At 41.7% G+C, this 16,362-nt stretch overlaps 1 protein-coding gene across 1 annotated transcript in view; it reads right to left on the bottom strand.

Moving 5' to 3' along the window:
- Positions 1-16,362, bottom strand: part of LOC134499867 (glypican-5-like) — a 408,362-nt gene that overhangs the window by 368,419 nt on the left and 23,581 nt on the right. The gene's annotated exons all lie outside the window — the stretch shown is intronic.

The following is a 16,362-nucleotide window of genomic DNA, read 5'->3' as shown; positions in this document are numbered from 1 at the left end:
GAGGGAGACTCGGGAGGGGTCAAGCCAACGGCATTCGACTCCTTCGTCCCACGGGCAGTCCCCGGAGCAGAGGCGGACGGCGCGGGTGCGAGAGGGAGACCAATCGGTCCAGATGGAAATTGCCCCCTCACCAGGGCGGCCAACCCCCGCCCTGGCACCGCCGGTACCCCAAGAAGCACCACCCGCCGCAGCCCCGAGGTTGGGGCGCAGCCCGTCGGGAGGCGGGATGAGAGACTTCCCTGTCAAGTTCGATGGGGATCCAACGAAACTCTCCTTTTTCCTGACGAATGCAAAAGCATACATGGAGGAATGGGGGTCGCTTTTTCAATCGGAAAAGGCAAAGATTCTCACCGTTGCCACCAAACTGAAAGGGAGGGCGGCAGACTGGTATGTCCAGATGTGCCAGTCGGAAGCGCCCGAACTGGAGAAATTTAGCGAGTTCCTCTGGGCATTGAAGCAACACTTTGAGGATCCCCTGGCGAAAGAGAGGGCAAAGCGGGCTCTGAAAGAACTCAAGCAGGGGTCGAAATCCGTGGCTGATTACGCGCTAGAATTCAAAGCGCTGGCTGGGAAAGTAGAGGACTGGTCCCAAGCCACCATCATTGAGTTATTCAAGGATGGCCTGAACACCGAGGTGTTGCGCTGGTCCCTGGGGAGGGACGACCCCTACACCTTGTACGAGTGGATCCAGCTCGCGGGAAGAGCTGAGAACGCCCATGAGACTTTTGCACATCGAAGAGCTGCCAAAGCGGGGCGGGAGACGAAACCCAGTCGCCCATCGAGCACTGGGGGGCGGCCCGGACAACGAGCCTGGGACGAGGAGCGCGAGAAGCGGTATGCGAAGGGCCAGTGTCTGCGATGTGGTAAGGAGGGCCATAGCGTGGCGGCGTGCCCGAAGCCAAAGGGGGAAGACCGGCCAGGGAAGCCGCCGACGAAGTCCCCTTCTCTACCCAGCAAGCAGAAAGCAGCGGTGGCGGAAACCGAGGGAGACGAGGTGATGTTCTTCGAGGATGAGGGGGAGCCCGAACTACTGCAGCCGGCGGGAAACGGCAGCCACCTGCTTTAAAGGGCGCCGCGGGGCAGGTGGTGGAAGAAGGGCGCGAGCCTTCATCGGTGAGTGGCAGTTACCGCATTCTCACAGTGAAGTTGGAATTAAGTTCCCGATCCAAGACTGTGGAAGTGTGGGCCATGATTGATTCGGGGTGTTCCAGGTGTTTGATGCACCCTGATGTGGTAGCCACTCTGGAACTACCCACATTCCTTCTGCAGCGACCCATCGCCTTTACGCAGCTGGATGGGTCCACGGCAGGGGGCAAACCGGTCACCCACTTCACAGGACGTGTGGCTTTGCAGCTGGGCAGCCACCGGGAAAATTTGTCCTTTGTTGTAGCTCCGGTGGGGGGTCCCTGGTTGGTTCAGCAGAACCCTCAAATAAACTGGGTTTACCGGACTATCACTTTTAGGGATGGCTTCTACCAAGCGCCAGACGGGAGGGGTACTCCAGGGGAGATGGTGGGGGTAGCGGCAGCTGCGACTCCGCATTGCCCGGCCCCTCCTCTGGAAGGCTTGCCGTTTGAGTACCAGAGGTTTGCTGATGTGTTTGGCGAAAAGGAGGCGGATCAATTGCCCCCTCATCGGAAAACGAACTGTGCCATTGAGCTGCTGCCCAACACCCAATTGCCCAAGCCAAAGATTTATTCCATGACCCAAAAGGAACTGACTCTGTTAAGGGAGTTTGTGGACAAAAACTTGGCGCGGGGATTCATCGAGCCAGCGAATTCACCGGTAGGGGCACCGGTCCTTTTCCGCCCTAAAAGGATGGGACATTGAGACTCTGTACAGATTTCCGTGGGTTAAATGCCGTCTCAATTTCCAATAAATATCCCTTGCCCTTGATCAAAGACATGTTGTCACAGCTGGCAAAGGGCAAAATATTCTCTAAGCTCGATTTAAGAGAAGCCTATTACCGTGTACGCATTAAGGAGGGGGATGAGTGGAAAACGGCATTCAATTGCCCGTTGGGAGCGTTTCAGTATAAGGTGTTGCCTTTTGGTTTAGCTGGGGCCCCTGGGGTGTTTATGCAATTAATCAATGAAGTACTTCACGAGCATTTATTCAAAGGGGTATTGGTGTATTTGGATGATGTATTGATTTATACTGAAACTATGGAAGAACATGTATCCCTAGTAAAACGGGTGCTGGCCAAGCTCCGGAACGCAGAATTGTATGCCAAATTGTCTAAATGTGCCTTTCACCAGACGCAAATTGACTACTTAGGGTATCGAATTTCTGATAAGGGCATTGAAATGGACCCTGCGAAGGTGCAAGCAGTTGTGGACTGGGAAAGCCCTCGCACACGCAGGCAACTTCAAAGTTTCCTGGGGTTCAGTAACTATTACAGATTATTCATAAGGGGATTTGCTGAAATTGCCCTGCCCCTAACTGAACTGCTTCGAACCAAGGGGCTGGGGGATACTCGGAGAGTAAAAAACCCAGGAGCGCTGCTGCGCTGGACGCCTGCCTGCCAGGCGGCATTTGAGCGGCTCAAAGCAGCTTTCACCAAAGAGCCAATTCTGCAACACCCTGACCCCACTAAGCCGTTCGTGGTGCAGGCTGATGCCTCCGATTACTCTATTGGGGCACTGTTGATGCAAGCGGACGGGGCAGGATGCCTAAAACCGTGTGCCTACCTCTCCCGCAAATTCTCAGAGACTGAGAGGCGTTGGCATGTATGGGAGAAAGAGGCTTTTGCAGTAAAAGCAGCGTTAGAGACTTGGAGGCACTTGCTAGAAGGGGCGAATCACCCTTTTGAGGTCTGGACAGACCATAAAAACCTAGAAGCCTTGAGCACCCCTCGCAAACTGAGCCCGAAACAGGTCCGTTGGGCTCAATTCTTCAATCGCTTCAATTTTCAACTGAAGTTTATTCCGGGAAAAAAGAATTTCCTAGCTGATGCGTTGTCACGACAACCTCAGGATTCCGGGGCAGCACCAGAAGTGGTAAGCACCCTGTGGACAGCGCCCCAGTTGGGCATGCAGGCGGTGACGCGGAGTCAAACGCGCACGCAACAGCCCACCCCTCCAGACACCGCGCAGCCGGCGCCGTTGTCAATTTCTTCCCCGTTGCAACAAAAGTTTCTCAAGGAATTAAAAACTGATACTTGGTTGCTTGCAAACATGAACAATGTTACTTTTGACCAGGGACTTGCTTGGAAATCCAACCGCCTTTACGTGCCTGAAAGCTTAAGGAAAGAGGTGTTGCTCCGTTCACACGATGACAAGGTAGCAGGACATTTTGGGTTTGTAAAAACCTTGCACCTAGTTCGGAGGCAGTTCTGGTGGCCCACCCTGCGCAAAGATGTTAAGGAGTATGTTGCCTCCTGCGCTGTCTGCGCGATGTCCAAACGCAAAGTGGGTAAACCCCAGGGGCTGCTGCAACCCGTAGCTACCCCAGCTTGCCCTTGGGATGAAATCTCCATGGACTTCATTGTTGAACTACCCCCCAGCCAACGCAAGACTGTCATCTGGGTGGTCAAGGACTATTTTTCAAAACAAGCCCACTTCATCCCATGCGTGTCCATTCCTTCGGCACGACAATTGGCCCGCCTGTTTCTTGTACACGTGTACAGGTTACACGGATGTCCCTCTCGCTTAATTTCGGACAGGGGCACACAATTTACCTCGCAGTTTTGGCGGGCTTTCCTCAAACTGCTAGGCACCAAACAAGCCCTGTCCACGGCGTGGCATCCCCAGACGGATGGGGCCACGGAGGCTTTAAATTCTACTCTGGAGCAATACCTTCGGGCTTTTGTGAATTATCAACAGGACAATTGGGTGGACCTCCTCCCCTTCGCTGAAGTTGCTTACAACAATGCGGTCCACCAAAGCACGGGCCAAACCCCATTTCGCGTGGCTCAAGGCAGAGACTTCGTACCCATCCCGGATGTTGTGCTCACATGAGACATGAAACGTTACTTCCAAAGGGGTCATAGCCTGTACGTACAAAAATATACATTAACACTGAATGCATTTGTTAAAGATACGTAAACAGGTTTTCCTTTTTTGCTTCTTTTTATTGTTCTTTATAGCATTCTATTTGATGAAAAGTTCTGGAAAACATTTGAAAGCTTGCACATTTGTGTGTGTAATTTCACTTGCTCCTAATAAAAGTACTATTCAATTACAGATTTTGGATTCAACTTCCAAGTGCTTGTCCACCTTGCTGGAAAATCTAACTCTGAAAGGGCAGCCAAGTAAGATGCATGCTTACAGTAACAGTCAAGAATAAACTCTTAGAAAATGCTTTTTCTCTATCTGTCATTCAAGAAAGTTCAGAAATACCTAGCTGATTCAACAATGTCCTGAGAAGAGATCACATGTAACCATCTCCAACTGAAATAAGAATGTACACAAATGATATGGGCCGGTCTTATATTTGATAAGTCATAAAGGAGAAAGGCTATACTTAGCATGATTACACACAGAGTAAAAGAAAGTGGAACTAATTCTCTGAGTAAGGGACCTAGCATTTGAGAATCATGATGACCTCATTTCAAACGGTAGTTTTAGCTCTCAATCATCATATGGAAAGTAATGGAAACTACAGCTGAGATCTGTCTGTTTTGAAATAGCCCTTTGATTTTGAACTGCATCCATCTGCAGCACTGCGCTTGAACTATTAACAACAAACCAGGATAGATATCTTCAATCAAAGCCTGGTTTTAAATATGTTATTGCAAATCAGGACCGTTAATCAAACATTATTCTATTTATCCCCAGATGTGTTGCCAAAATTGTTTGTAAACGCGAAAGTATGACACAAAATTTAGAATTGATTGATTGATTTGATTATTTATTTATTTATTTATCAAATTTTTATCACTGCCCATCTCCCCCCACAAGGAGGGACTCTGGGCAGTTTACAACAAAACAAAATTTAAAATTCAATATCCATATAAATACAATGAATATAAATATATAAATATAAATATAAATAGACAATAAAATATAATATGTAATAAAATCCCAATGGCTAAGGTTGTATCTTAGTCTGTAAATGTAAAAGGCCCTTTTAGGGCACTAGCCATCCCCACAAATGACTGTTCCCTTTTCCAGTCTATGCATGATGACAAAACCAGGTTTTTAGTTCCTTATGAAAGTCCAGGAGCAAGGGGGCTTGTCTCACCTCTGGGGGAAGGACGTTCCAAAGGGCGGGAGCTACTGCAGAGAAGGCCCACTTCTCAAGCCCCACCAGATGGAACTGGGTCCGTAGCATGCCCTGTCTGCACGACCAGGTGTGACAGGCCGATGTGATGGGGATGAGACAGTCCCTCAGGGAATCTGGCCCCATGCCATATAGGGCTTTAAAGATGATGACCAATGCCTTGTATTGGACCTGGAAGCAAACTGGGAGCCAGTGCAGTTCACATGGCAAGGGTGTTACATGTGCCGACCTTGGGGCACCTAAAATTGCCCACGCGGCTGCATTTCATGTGATGTTGCCATTTTTAGGCTCAGGGACCAGTTGAACCATTCCATTCCATTACTGCTGACAATGGATATAAAGAATCAGGGCATTCATGTGTGTATCCACATCTATTTCATAAATGGCAAATCAACTTTTTTAGCTTTTAAGAAGTTCTCAGTTTCTGTGGGTATAATTTTTTTACCCCCTGTCACAAAAACAGATGGCCACATCTTGTCTAATGAATACTGATAAATTACAAAACGCTTGAAAAAGTAGTTGATATGGTGTTGACAAATCAATTTGTTTGAAAAATAAGGAATATTTAGAAATTAAAGGTATTTAATATATGAGCCAGCATCATATTCTATGGTCCATTAATACCAGTAAGTAGCAGGAATACTTATCATGGAATGAAATACACTATGATAGGTTGCACAAGTAATGGAAAATATCTGGTTTAGATCTTAATGTTTTGCTTTGCTAGCTCTTTCTTCTTCTATTCCTTTGTGGATAAAAACTAATGGAAACCACAAATTTGAGCTTCTTAATAGTGGTCAGTGCATAAATTCATATTCATATTCATTTAAAGTGATGTCAAATAATTATCTTCTTCAGAAAAGTTCCTTCCTCTCCATGTGTTAGGAACACACCTTACACCACATTATTTTTTCCAATTGTCTTCTGGGCAATTTAGAGGCATATGGACAACATAAGCATATATCATGAATCATATGTTAAGTGTGTGGCCATATAGATAGATAGGTAAATAAATTGTCAATAACCTATGCCAACAAAACCCTCAGCGGAGCTGTCTCACTGTTTTCTCAGGCATCCAGGTTTTCTGGAGTTCAGTAAAATAGAAGGCTTAGAAAGCTCAAAAATACACATCCTTGCTTGAAAATGAATTTCATATTTTTCTATCATATTTGTTTAGTCCAAGTCAGAAAAAAGCCTAGAATTCAACAATCATTAAGAATGAATTAATCAGAACAGAAAAGATACAAATCACATCAAAATTAAATTTGTCCCCAACAGTTGACTTTTTAAAAAAAAAATCACTTTGTGACAATCCCTAATATCTGCTAATTTATCAATGGAAGCATTGATTATTTCAAAGAATAATTTCTTGCAAAACTAGACCAAAGTCAGCCTTGGTGGTAGGCTTGGTATGACTATCCCTTTGGACAATAAATTAGTTTTATTAAGCCTTGTAAATAAATAAATATAGAGAGTGAATGTAACTTAGGGTGGATTTGATGATGGACCAAAATATGGAGGATTAATCATGACACCGAGATAATCCTTATCCATGCACTAAGAGCAGGCTGTCAGTACCAGCAGCACTTCTGCCACTGAAATCAAATACATGGCAACAACTAAAAGCCATATTTTATAAAGTAATTGATTGGTTTGTTAATTATTTGCTCTCACAATGTTTGCTAATATTGCAAATCTCTTTCTAAAACAGACCATTCTGCAGCAGCACTAAAGCCTTACCACATGAATGAAATGGGCTTTAATCCAAAAGTAACAATATCAGTTTACAGATGTGATGTATTAAGTACAGTGTTCTATATTAATCATTATATGTGACTGGTAGCTGTTAAAATTGTCCCATTTCAACCTAATGTGCAAAACTATTGAAATAGTTTGTAGGATATATTTTAAAATTTAAGATCTTATAGTCAAAGTGTTTTTTCTAAGAAAACTATAAAGCCAACCTTGTTTAACAGCAGTCTACTGCCAATTGCTCTTTTCTGCCAAATTTTAAGTCAATAACTACTTAATATTCTCAAATATACACAGCAAAATCTTTAAAGCATTACCTTGACAGACTAGAAGAGTCTTGCAAAAACCAGCCTATTGGCCAACCATACTTATGTGACCTAGCAATCCACTAGATGGGGGATATCTATTTCTGTGTTTATTTAAGGTGGAATTCTCAAAATGTGGGGCATGGAACTAATAGTGGCTTCAATAACAGCAATCAAATTAAGCCAAGGTCAGGTCACAGTCCTTTATACTAGACTGTTTTTTTGTTTTTTGTTTTTGTTTGTTCATTTTTTTGCATATAGTTATAATTCTACATAAGGCAAGTGAGTTCTGAGAATGAAACATCTTGATCTCTAAAGTTATTTGGCTATATAAGACAATTATGCCCATGGAAGAGTGATAATTATGAGTACACATAAATGTTATGAATATTTCAATAGCAATTTTAAAAGATCTGCTCTTAAATGGCACTAGTTCATCAATAGTTTCAAAATGAGTGTTTTTCTTATTTATTCATTCATTATCAGTATTTGCACTTGTGCAGTTCTTCATAGCTTATAATATACAGAATTAAAACCTCCATAAAAACAATCTCACATTAAAACAGAATCTGTTGCTGTCCTAATTAAAATCATCTTACTCAAATGCCCAGTGGAAAAGGACTGTCTTTACCAGTTCCTTGAATGACAAAAGGGTGAAGAAGCTGCTACCCCAATTTCTGAGTACCTGCAGCATCCTCTCCATACTATCCCATGCAGAGCTGGCAGATTCTATATGGAAAATTTGGTCCTGAAGATCATAAAGGCTGAAGCCATATAAAGCTTTAGGGGTAACCACCAGCACTTGAGCACTGGCATAGACATGAGACAGATACAGCATTGGTTGCTCTAGGACAGTGTTCTCAACCTTGGCAACTTTAAGAGGGGTGGACTTCAACTCCCAGAATTCCCCAGCCAGCATGAGGGGAATGGGAAATTCTGGGAGTTGAAGTCTACCCCTCTTAAAGTTGCCAAGGTTGAGAAACATGCTCTAGGATCTTGAATGGCAGAATGCACCCTTCTTAGTCCTAGTTGCCCTCTTGGAGGCTTTTGATACCATTGACCATGGCATCCTCCAAAACTGCCTACAAAGGCTGAGGACTGGGGGACATCTAGACAGTGGTAGTGGAGAAGGAGGAGTCTGCCTAATTGGGGTGTTACAAGGGTCAGTCTTTTCCCAGTCATATGAAGGCACGGGGAGATCATCTGATGATTCAAGCTGTGATACCATCAATGTGCTGATGATATGGCTGGCTGGGGAATTCTAGGAGTTGAATTCCACACATCTTAAAGTTGCTAAGGTTGAAAAACACTGCTCTAGATGTTAGACTGACCAAACTCATTCAGAGTGCCTGTAGGAAAAGACTGTTTACTTTTACTCAGATATATTTATTTATTTGCTATTATTTTATTGGTTTGATCTTGTGGATATTGTATTATATATTCTTATGTGGATACATTGTATTGTAGTATATTGTTGTAAAACACTATGAATCTAGAAGACTCATCAACATACCCATTTGATAAATAAATAAAGCAAATTTTATTTCAAGGGGTATGAATCACAGTTTTCAGCAATTTTTCAGCAGCTTCCTATCTAAGGGATGCAATTGGCAGACCAGCCAGAACTGTATAAATAATTTTCTAGCCACAGCTTCAACTTGCTCTTCTAGCAGGAGCTGTGAGTCCAGGAGAACTTCCAGTTTGTGAATTAGTTCCTAAAGTATAAATACAACTCTTTCTAGAGCAATAGATAAAACATTAATGGAAACATGGTTTCTTTACTACAGTAGCTTCATCTTGCTAGGATTCAGTTTCAGTCTGTTTCATGCAATACAGTTCTTAACAGCTTCCAGGCACTGGGTCAGGATTTCCACTGGATCTCCTACTTGGCCTGGGCTAAAGATATACAGCAATATATTGGTTGTACTTAACCTGATAGATGATCTTCCCTAGTGTTCATGTAGATGTTAAACAGGATGAGGAAGAGAGGACAAGTTCTGGGGCATCTCACATCAGAACAACACCAGTTGTGATTGATCAGTAAGGAAGGACAGAGCAAGACTCCCCTAAGATCCTGCTGCAAGAACAGCCAATGTGGTCTCCATCCCACAACCAGGACTGAAGCCCAACTGGAATGTATAATCTTTCTCATCCTCCCTAACTGAAGTCCAACTATCTTCTCAACAAGCTGACTGAAAAATGGTAGGTTTTAGATTGGTCAATAGGACAGCCAAATGAGAATAATGGCTTTTTAGAGAAGGGTGCACTACCACCACCTTTAAGAAGGCAGTAATATCTTCTCTACCAAAAATTCATTCATCACCTGTACCCATAATGTCATGCCCTTTCTGACTGCACATGTCAGGCAAAGATCTAACTTGCAAGTAGCCAAGGTCATATCACAGAGGACCCAATCAACTTCCCCATGTGTCACAGGAGTCCCAGGTGGTTTTGCAAGATAATACCTCTGTCATCTCATAAGACTCTGTCTATCCAGCATCCAACTCTGAACAATTTTGTCCTCAAGGCTAGCAGAGTTTCCTGGGGTACCAGTGTCCAGTTCCAGTCCAAGCATGGACTGGATGAGGTTTCCGAAGTTTACTTCATGATGCAACGAATGCAACGAGCAGTGACAGGTATGTGTACAGTTGCATGCATTAAGTTTACAGGAAGATAGAGCTTGCCCGCAATGAGTCCAATTCCAAGTTTGTAGACAGAGGGCGCTGTTAGGTCATGGTCCAAGATTCAGGCATTAATGGGAAGGTTGTCAGTTGCTCAGGGATTTCAAGGCTTGACTGCACAATGTCCAGTTTGGCTCATTCATTCCCAAACAGTGCCAGGCTGGGTAGGGCCACTGCCAGGAGGGAACCAATTAAGGTTGATGCCATGCTTGTCTGGCAAGAAGACACACTCTGTTCTGTTCTCTGGAATACAGGCTGCATACAGGGCCTGAGCAATTACTTGGGATCAGGAACCTCGTCATCTGACTGCCAATGCAGTTGCTCTGGATGATTGTGGGAGGAGTCAGCCTCAGGTGCTTGATTGCTGGCTGATTCCCAGGGCTCACATTTGACCAACTCAGCCAGAGGAGGCTCTTCACCATCAGAATTTTCTGAATCTGCTTCAGGCATGACAACCAGAACCTCAAAGGGAAAAGGTCACCCTAAGTAATGCTCCTGATCAGCACTCCACAAATGCAGTAAATATGGAGAAGTATTGATGTATTACCTTATTACCATGATGTAAGCCTGAACATAGGCTTGCATCCATGTAATTAAAAAACAATAAAACTTTACATTTTCTACAGTTATTCATATTTCAGCATTGTTTAATTAAAGCAAAATTATAGGGAAATGGCTGCTGAAAATACGACTTTACTATTGGGAATATCAGTAACAGGACTCTTTCTATTTCCTATCTTTTTATGATTTGCCTGAATACAAGAGGTTTGTGGTTTTCTGGATAGAGCAGCCCATCATGTATTGTATTTTATAGAAGTCTGTCCTCTGTCTAAAATGCTTGGAAAAGACATCTGTTATCTTGCCTAAATTATAATTAAAAAAAAACTTTAGGAGAAACATTCTGGGATATTTAAAAGAAAGCAATCAGAACTCTGAGCAAAACATAAGAGAACTATACAGAGAAAGAAAGAAAGGAAGGAAGGAAGGAAGGAAGGAAGGAAGGAAGGAAGGAAGGAAGGAAGGAAGGAAGGAAGGAAGGAAAGGTTCCTGAAGACACATATTACAGATTGTTCAAGTTTTGAATTGGCTAATTTGATATTCAGTCCAAGTATCAATGGTTCCACCAGCACAAGCCTCATGGAAAAGTGAAAGGGGCTTATGTCAGCAGATCCACTTGAGGCATGCCGCCTTTAATGTTTCATAGCGATGTCACAAAACAATAAGCCAAGCTAAATGCAGGGAAAATGATTTCAGAATGAAAAAAGAAATGAAAACCAAAGATCCCTGCTTAAGCAATAGAATGTTGATACAGTGTCATCTGAATAAAAGATTTAGAGCACCTTTTGAAGCCTCAACCAGCCCAATGAACAAATGACCCTTTGAGACTTTAAGAAGGCAAAGCTGAAATGCTGGCATGTTCTCACCTAAGGTGGACAAAGCCAGTTTATAATCATTTACAATACAATAATTTGAACAGCCATTTCTGGAAAGTGCTTGTAAATTCAAGCTACTTTGAAATGTCTAATGACTGATTTCACTCACTTAAGCAATAAAGCTGCTTGACTGACCTCAGGGTCTGACAGGTTAATCTATTCTGACCTTTGCTTTATTCTATAATGATGTTGAAAGATCACTTGAATAATTCACTGTCAGTCAACAATGGCTCTGTATTTCCCCTTTGGCACACCAGAAGAGTCAAATGTGACTCAGTGCCAGATTTTCAGAACCACGTGGGATACTATTAAGACTATTTTCTTCCAGGCAGTGAAATAAAACAAATTGCTTCTTCCACACACCTCCATCCCAGCTACCCTCCTCTATTGCTTGCAGTTTAGAATACGAAACAGGCAAACCAAATTCCACCATCCAAATAACAATACATTTACTGTGTTACTTTCAGGAACAAACAAGTGGGAAAAGCTGTGCTTTGTTGTTCTGCCTGTGGGCTTCCAGGAAGTATTCACACATACTGGCATCCACTAACTTCTCACAGAAAAGGAAATATCAAGATGCTGCTATATTTTAAAGCAAACAAATTGCTTCTTCCACACACCTCCATCCCAGCTACCCTCCTCTATTGCTTGCAGTTTAGAATACGAAACAGGCAAACCAAATTCCACCATCCAAATAACAATACATTTACTGTGTTACTTTCAGGAACAAAGCTATTGCTTTACTCCAATAGGGAAAGAAGTGAGGATGAGAAGCAGTTGCTTGGCTTCTTTATGATTCTAATAGTTTTTTTAAATGTTTTTAATAATAATGCTAATGGTTATAGGTATTTATTAATTGTTTTAGCTCTGTTGTACACCACCCAGAGCCGCTTGTTTTGTAATATGGGTGGCAATATAAATTAGACAAATAAATAAATAAATAAATAAAATTCCTTGATAGTTCTGTTAATTGCACAGCAGAATTAATTCCTACTGACCCCCAGACATATAAACCAGGTACATAGCATAGTAATTCTGGATCTGAGTCAAGAAACCTAATATTAGTATTACACCTTCCTTCCAGAAGTTCAAGGCAGCTTACATAGGGGTCTTCCTTCACTGTATCTCCACAATAAAAACCCTGGGAGGTTGGGTGGGCTGAAAGCAAGTCACCCAGTGAGTTTCTATGGCTGAGAATGATTTAAACAGAGATCTTCCTAATGCTGCTAACCAGTTACTATTCGTGACTTCCAAGATTAGCTGTCTGAGATGGCTGTCTCACTTTCTACTGAATTTTTTTAAAAAATCCAATTTATTATCCAAGAGTCCAAAAAAATACAGGAAAAACTGGTTTCCCTCCCCGCCCCCATTTTTCCCCATATGTCTTCACACCTCTATATAAAGTCAATCCAGTTTAAGGCAGCGCTAGGCTAGATAGCTACCTTTCTAAAAATCTAAAAATCTGACAATATGTCAGATAATATTCAGAAACATCCCCTTCAACATTACAGGAAAAAAAAAACCTAGGATCTAGCAGGTCAAAAGATGAGTGAGAATTTCATTGGCTTCATGTTTTTTAATTAAAAGTACATCCTTAAAGGGCTTAAGAGTCAAAGAATTAAAATGCAGGGCAAAGTGAAGCTGCCAGATTTGTCTGTCTCAGGCAGGTATCTGGTGCTTCAAGATAACCTCTGTAGCAACTATTGATATTTACAGTATTTTAAAAGAAGAATTGCAATACTGATAAAGACATAAGCATGGAGATGTACATTGGGGGGAAATGACCAACTATAGCTCTCTGCAGTAAGCTTAGATAATGTGCAAAAATTTAAAAATATAAAACCTGTTAATTAGGTATAGCAGGTAGCTCTCCTCAATCTACAGCAACTCCTATTCCCCTTGCATACAGTAATTAATGACAGAAGACATTATATTCCATGTTTTTTGTAGAACATACTACCAGTCCCAAAAAAATAGAAATCTATGGAAGTCTAATAATGGCAGGAGATTGCTTATATGCCATCAAGTCGGTGTTAACTCTTAGTGACAACACAACTAGATCTTCAGCATGATGATCTCTTGCCAACCTGGCTCTTCAGATATTCCATAATGCATCAATTGCCATTGTAATCAAGACTATCCATCTTGCTACTGGTAAGCCTCCTCTTCTCTTTCCTTCCACCTTTTCGAGTATAATGGACTTCTCAGGGGAACTACTGTATATCTTAACATAATGTGTCCAAAATATGATAATGTGAGCCTTGTCATTTTTATCTTGAGATAGAACTCTGGATTGATTCATTTGTTTGTTTTCTTGGCTATGGCTGTCCATAGTATTCTCAGGAATCTTCTCCAACATCAATGTTCAAAAGCATCAATACTCTTCCTATCCTGCTTCTTCAAACTCCAACTTTTACTTCCATAGGCTTCCACAAGGAAAATATTGCCTGCACAATACTGATCTTTGTAAGTATAGACATATCATGGCATCTGGATATCTTTTCCAAGGTCTTCGCTGCTACCCTTTGGTAGTCTGCAGGGTATTTCTTTACTGGTAGTTCCTTTACTGTTGATAGTCAATCAGAAAAGCAGAAACTACCCACTACTTCACCACTTCAACATTTCCATTGTCAGTTCTAAGCTTGGTTCCTGTACACATTGTCACTAGTTCACCCTTTTTTTATATTTAATCTAAGTTCCATTTTATCACTGTGCTTCTTTATTTTATTACATGAGCTTCCAGAACATTTGCTTTTCAGCTATCAGGATAGTGTTCCCCAATTTTCCCCTCAGTTTTGAAACCATGCTTATCTTCTTCAAATTGAGTCTCCCTCAATTCAGCATGTAGGCTGAATAAATAATAGAATATCCAGCCTTGTTTCACTCCTCTGCTAACCTGATACAGATTGTGACTTCCTTTCTTATATATAGGTTTACCTTGAGGACAATTAAATGTTCTGGGATTCCCATTTTCCTAACATTCCACAGCCTGATACATTCAACACAATCAAAGGCCTTTCTTTAATCAATGAAGCACATATTGACATATATATTTGTGGTATTGTTATGCTTTCTCAATTATCCAGTGTGCATTGGCAATGATGTTCCTTGTTCTCTGGCCTTTTCTAAAAGATGAGCATCTGGCATCTCCAGATTTAGGGCTCTATGTCGCATTTTTTTGCTACATGTGAAATTAAGGATATTGTGCAACAGTTTGCATACTCTCTTGTCTCTTTGGTATTGGAATGTAGACTAACCTCTTCCAATTTCTTGGCCACTGTATTGTTTTCCAGATTTGTTGTCATAGCTTGGTTAGAATCTTTACTGATACTTCTTCTGTTGCTTGTCATGTTTCTGCATATATTTCATCAGCTCCTGTAGCCTTCTGACTTGGTAATGACCAGAGTACTGATCTAATATCATCTATTAGTACTAGAGGTTCTTGTAAATAGGGAACATATTATAAGGTATCCAAAATGCTGACATCTCTACTGTACAGTATTTCAGTATACTTGTCCATCTTCATCTGATATACTTTTGAGTCAGTCACTGTCTGTGCATTGCTGTCCCTTAGCATATCAATTCAAGGTTGAATAATTCTTCTGAGTTCAAAGATCTTTTAGAAGACTTTCCTTGTTTTTTTCACATCTGTTTCCATCTTTGATATCTTGACAAATGTTGCTGTAATACTGCTTCTTGTCTCTCCTAACAGCTCTCTGGAATTATTAAGTTCCTTCCTGAGTTCATTGTCTTTCTTGTCTGTGGCTCTTCTCTTCTACCATCTAACATCCAGTTTGCCTTCTTCTGCTTTCAATCTTTGGCAGTCACTTTTCACATTCATTGTTAATGGTTTCTTTGTCTTCATTCTGCAGTTCCTCTGGTTCTCTGTCAATGAGGTTCAGGACTAAAGTGATTCTGATGTTCTTATGAAAATAGTGGATATAGGCTTAAGATTACATTGTGGTAAATGGTTAGCTTCCTTCTTCCACTTTAGCTTGACGTGGAACTTGCACATGAGCAGTTCATGATCTGTTCCACAGTCAACCTCCAGCCATATCGTTGTTTTATAAATGAGCTCTTGCACCTTCTTGTATTAATAATGTAGTCAATTTGATTTATTGTACTCCCTCTGGTGATGTCCATGTATATAGGCATCCTTTTGGTTGTCTGAATTAGCAATGAAGAAATCATTGGATTGGCAGACACTGATAAATTGCTTTCCTGAATTTTCTTCCTTACTATTTCTTATGCTGGCATTCCAGGCTTCAACCATAAGCAGTGCATCTTATTCAAATGTTCTATTAATTTCAGATTGTACTTGACCAGAAACCTCATCTATCTGCTCTTCTTCTGGATCAGTGGTTGAAGCAGAAATTTGGATAATCATCGTATTAAAGGGTTGCCTGCAAAATCTATTATTCAGTTACCTATGTACTGTCCTATGTATTGTACCTGTGTACTGTCCTAGCCATATCCTTCTTCACTATGAAAGCAATGCCATTGCATCTTTGTTTTTCATGTTTTATAGTAAACAGTGTGTTTTTCAGACTAAAAGCATCCAGTCCAATTCACTGATGCCTAAAAGGTCAGTGTGTAGTTGATTCATTTCACCTTTCACTGTGTTGAATTTCCCCGTGTTCGTGCTTCTTATGTTCCATCTTCCCTCTGTGGTTCTGTTTTTGCAGCTTTGGGTTTATTTTCCTGCATGGCAGCATCAGCAACTAGACATCATGAAGATTTTAATCTAGTACTATTATTCTCAGTATCAGTATCATGCTGAGTGCCATCCTATCTGAAGGGCCCATCATCCAGCACTATATTATCCATCATTTTATATGGTCTACCCTTGTGGTTTCCTTGGTAAAATAAAGGCGTTTTTACCATTGCCTTCTCCCGCACAGTATGAAATGATGACTTTGCCATTATCATTCAAGTGAACATCCACCTCCAACATCTTCCTACATTGCT

This window comes from Candoia aspera, chromosome 6, assembly GCF_035149785.1.
Source record: "Candoia aspera isolate rCanAsp1 chromosome 6, rCanAsp1.hap2, whole genome shotgun sequence".
Lineage (NCBI taxonomy): Eukaryota > Metazoa > Chordata > Lepidosauria > Squamata > Boidae > Candoia > Candoia aspera.
The sequence above is the reverse complement of the archived record's forward strand: the minus strand, read 5'-3'. Positions and strand labels throughout refer to the sequence as shown.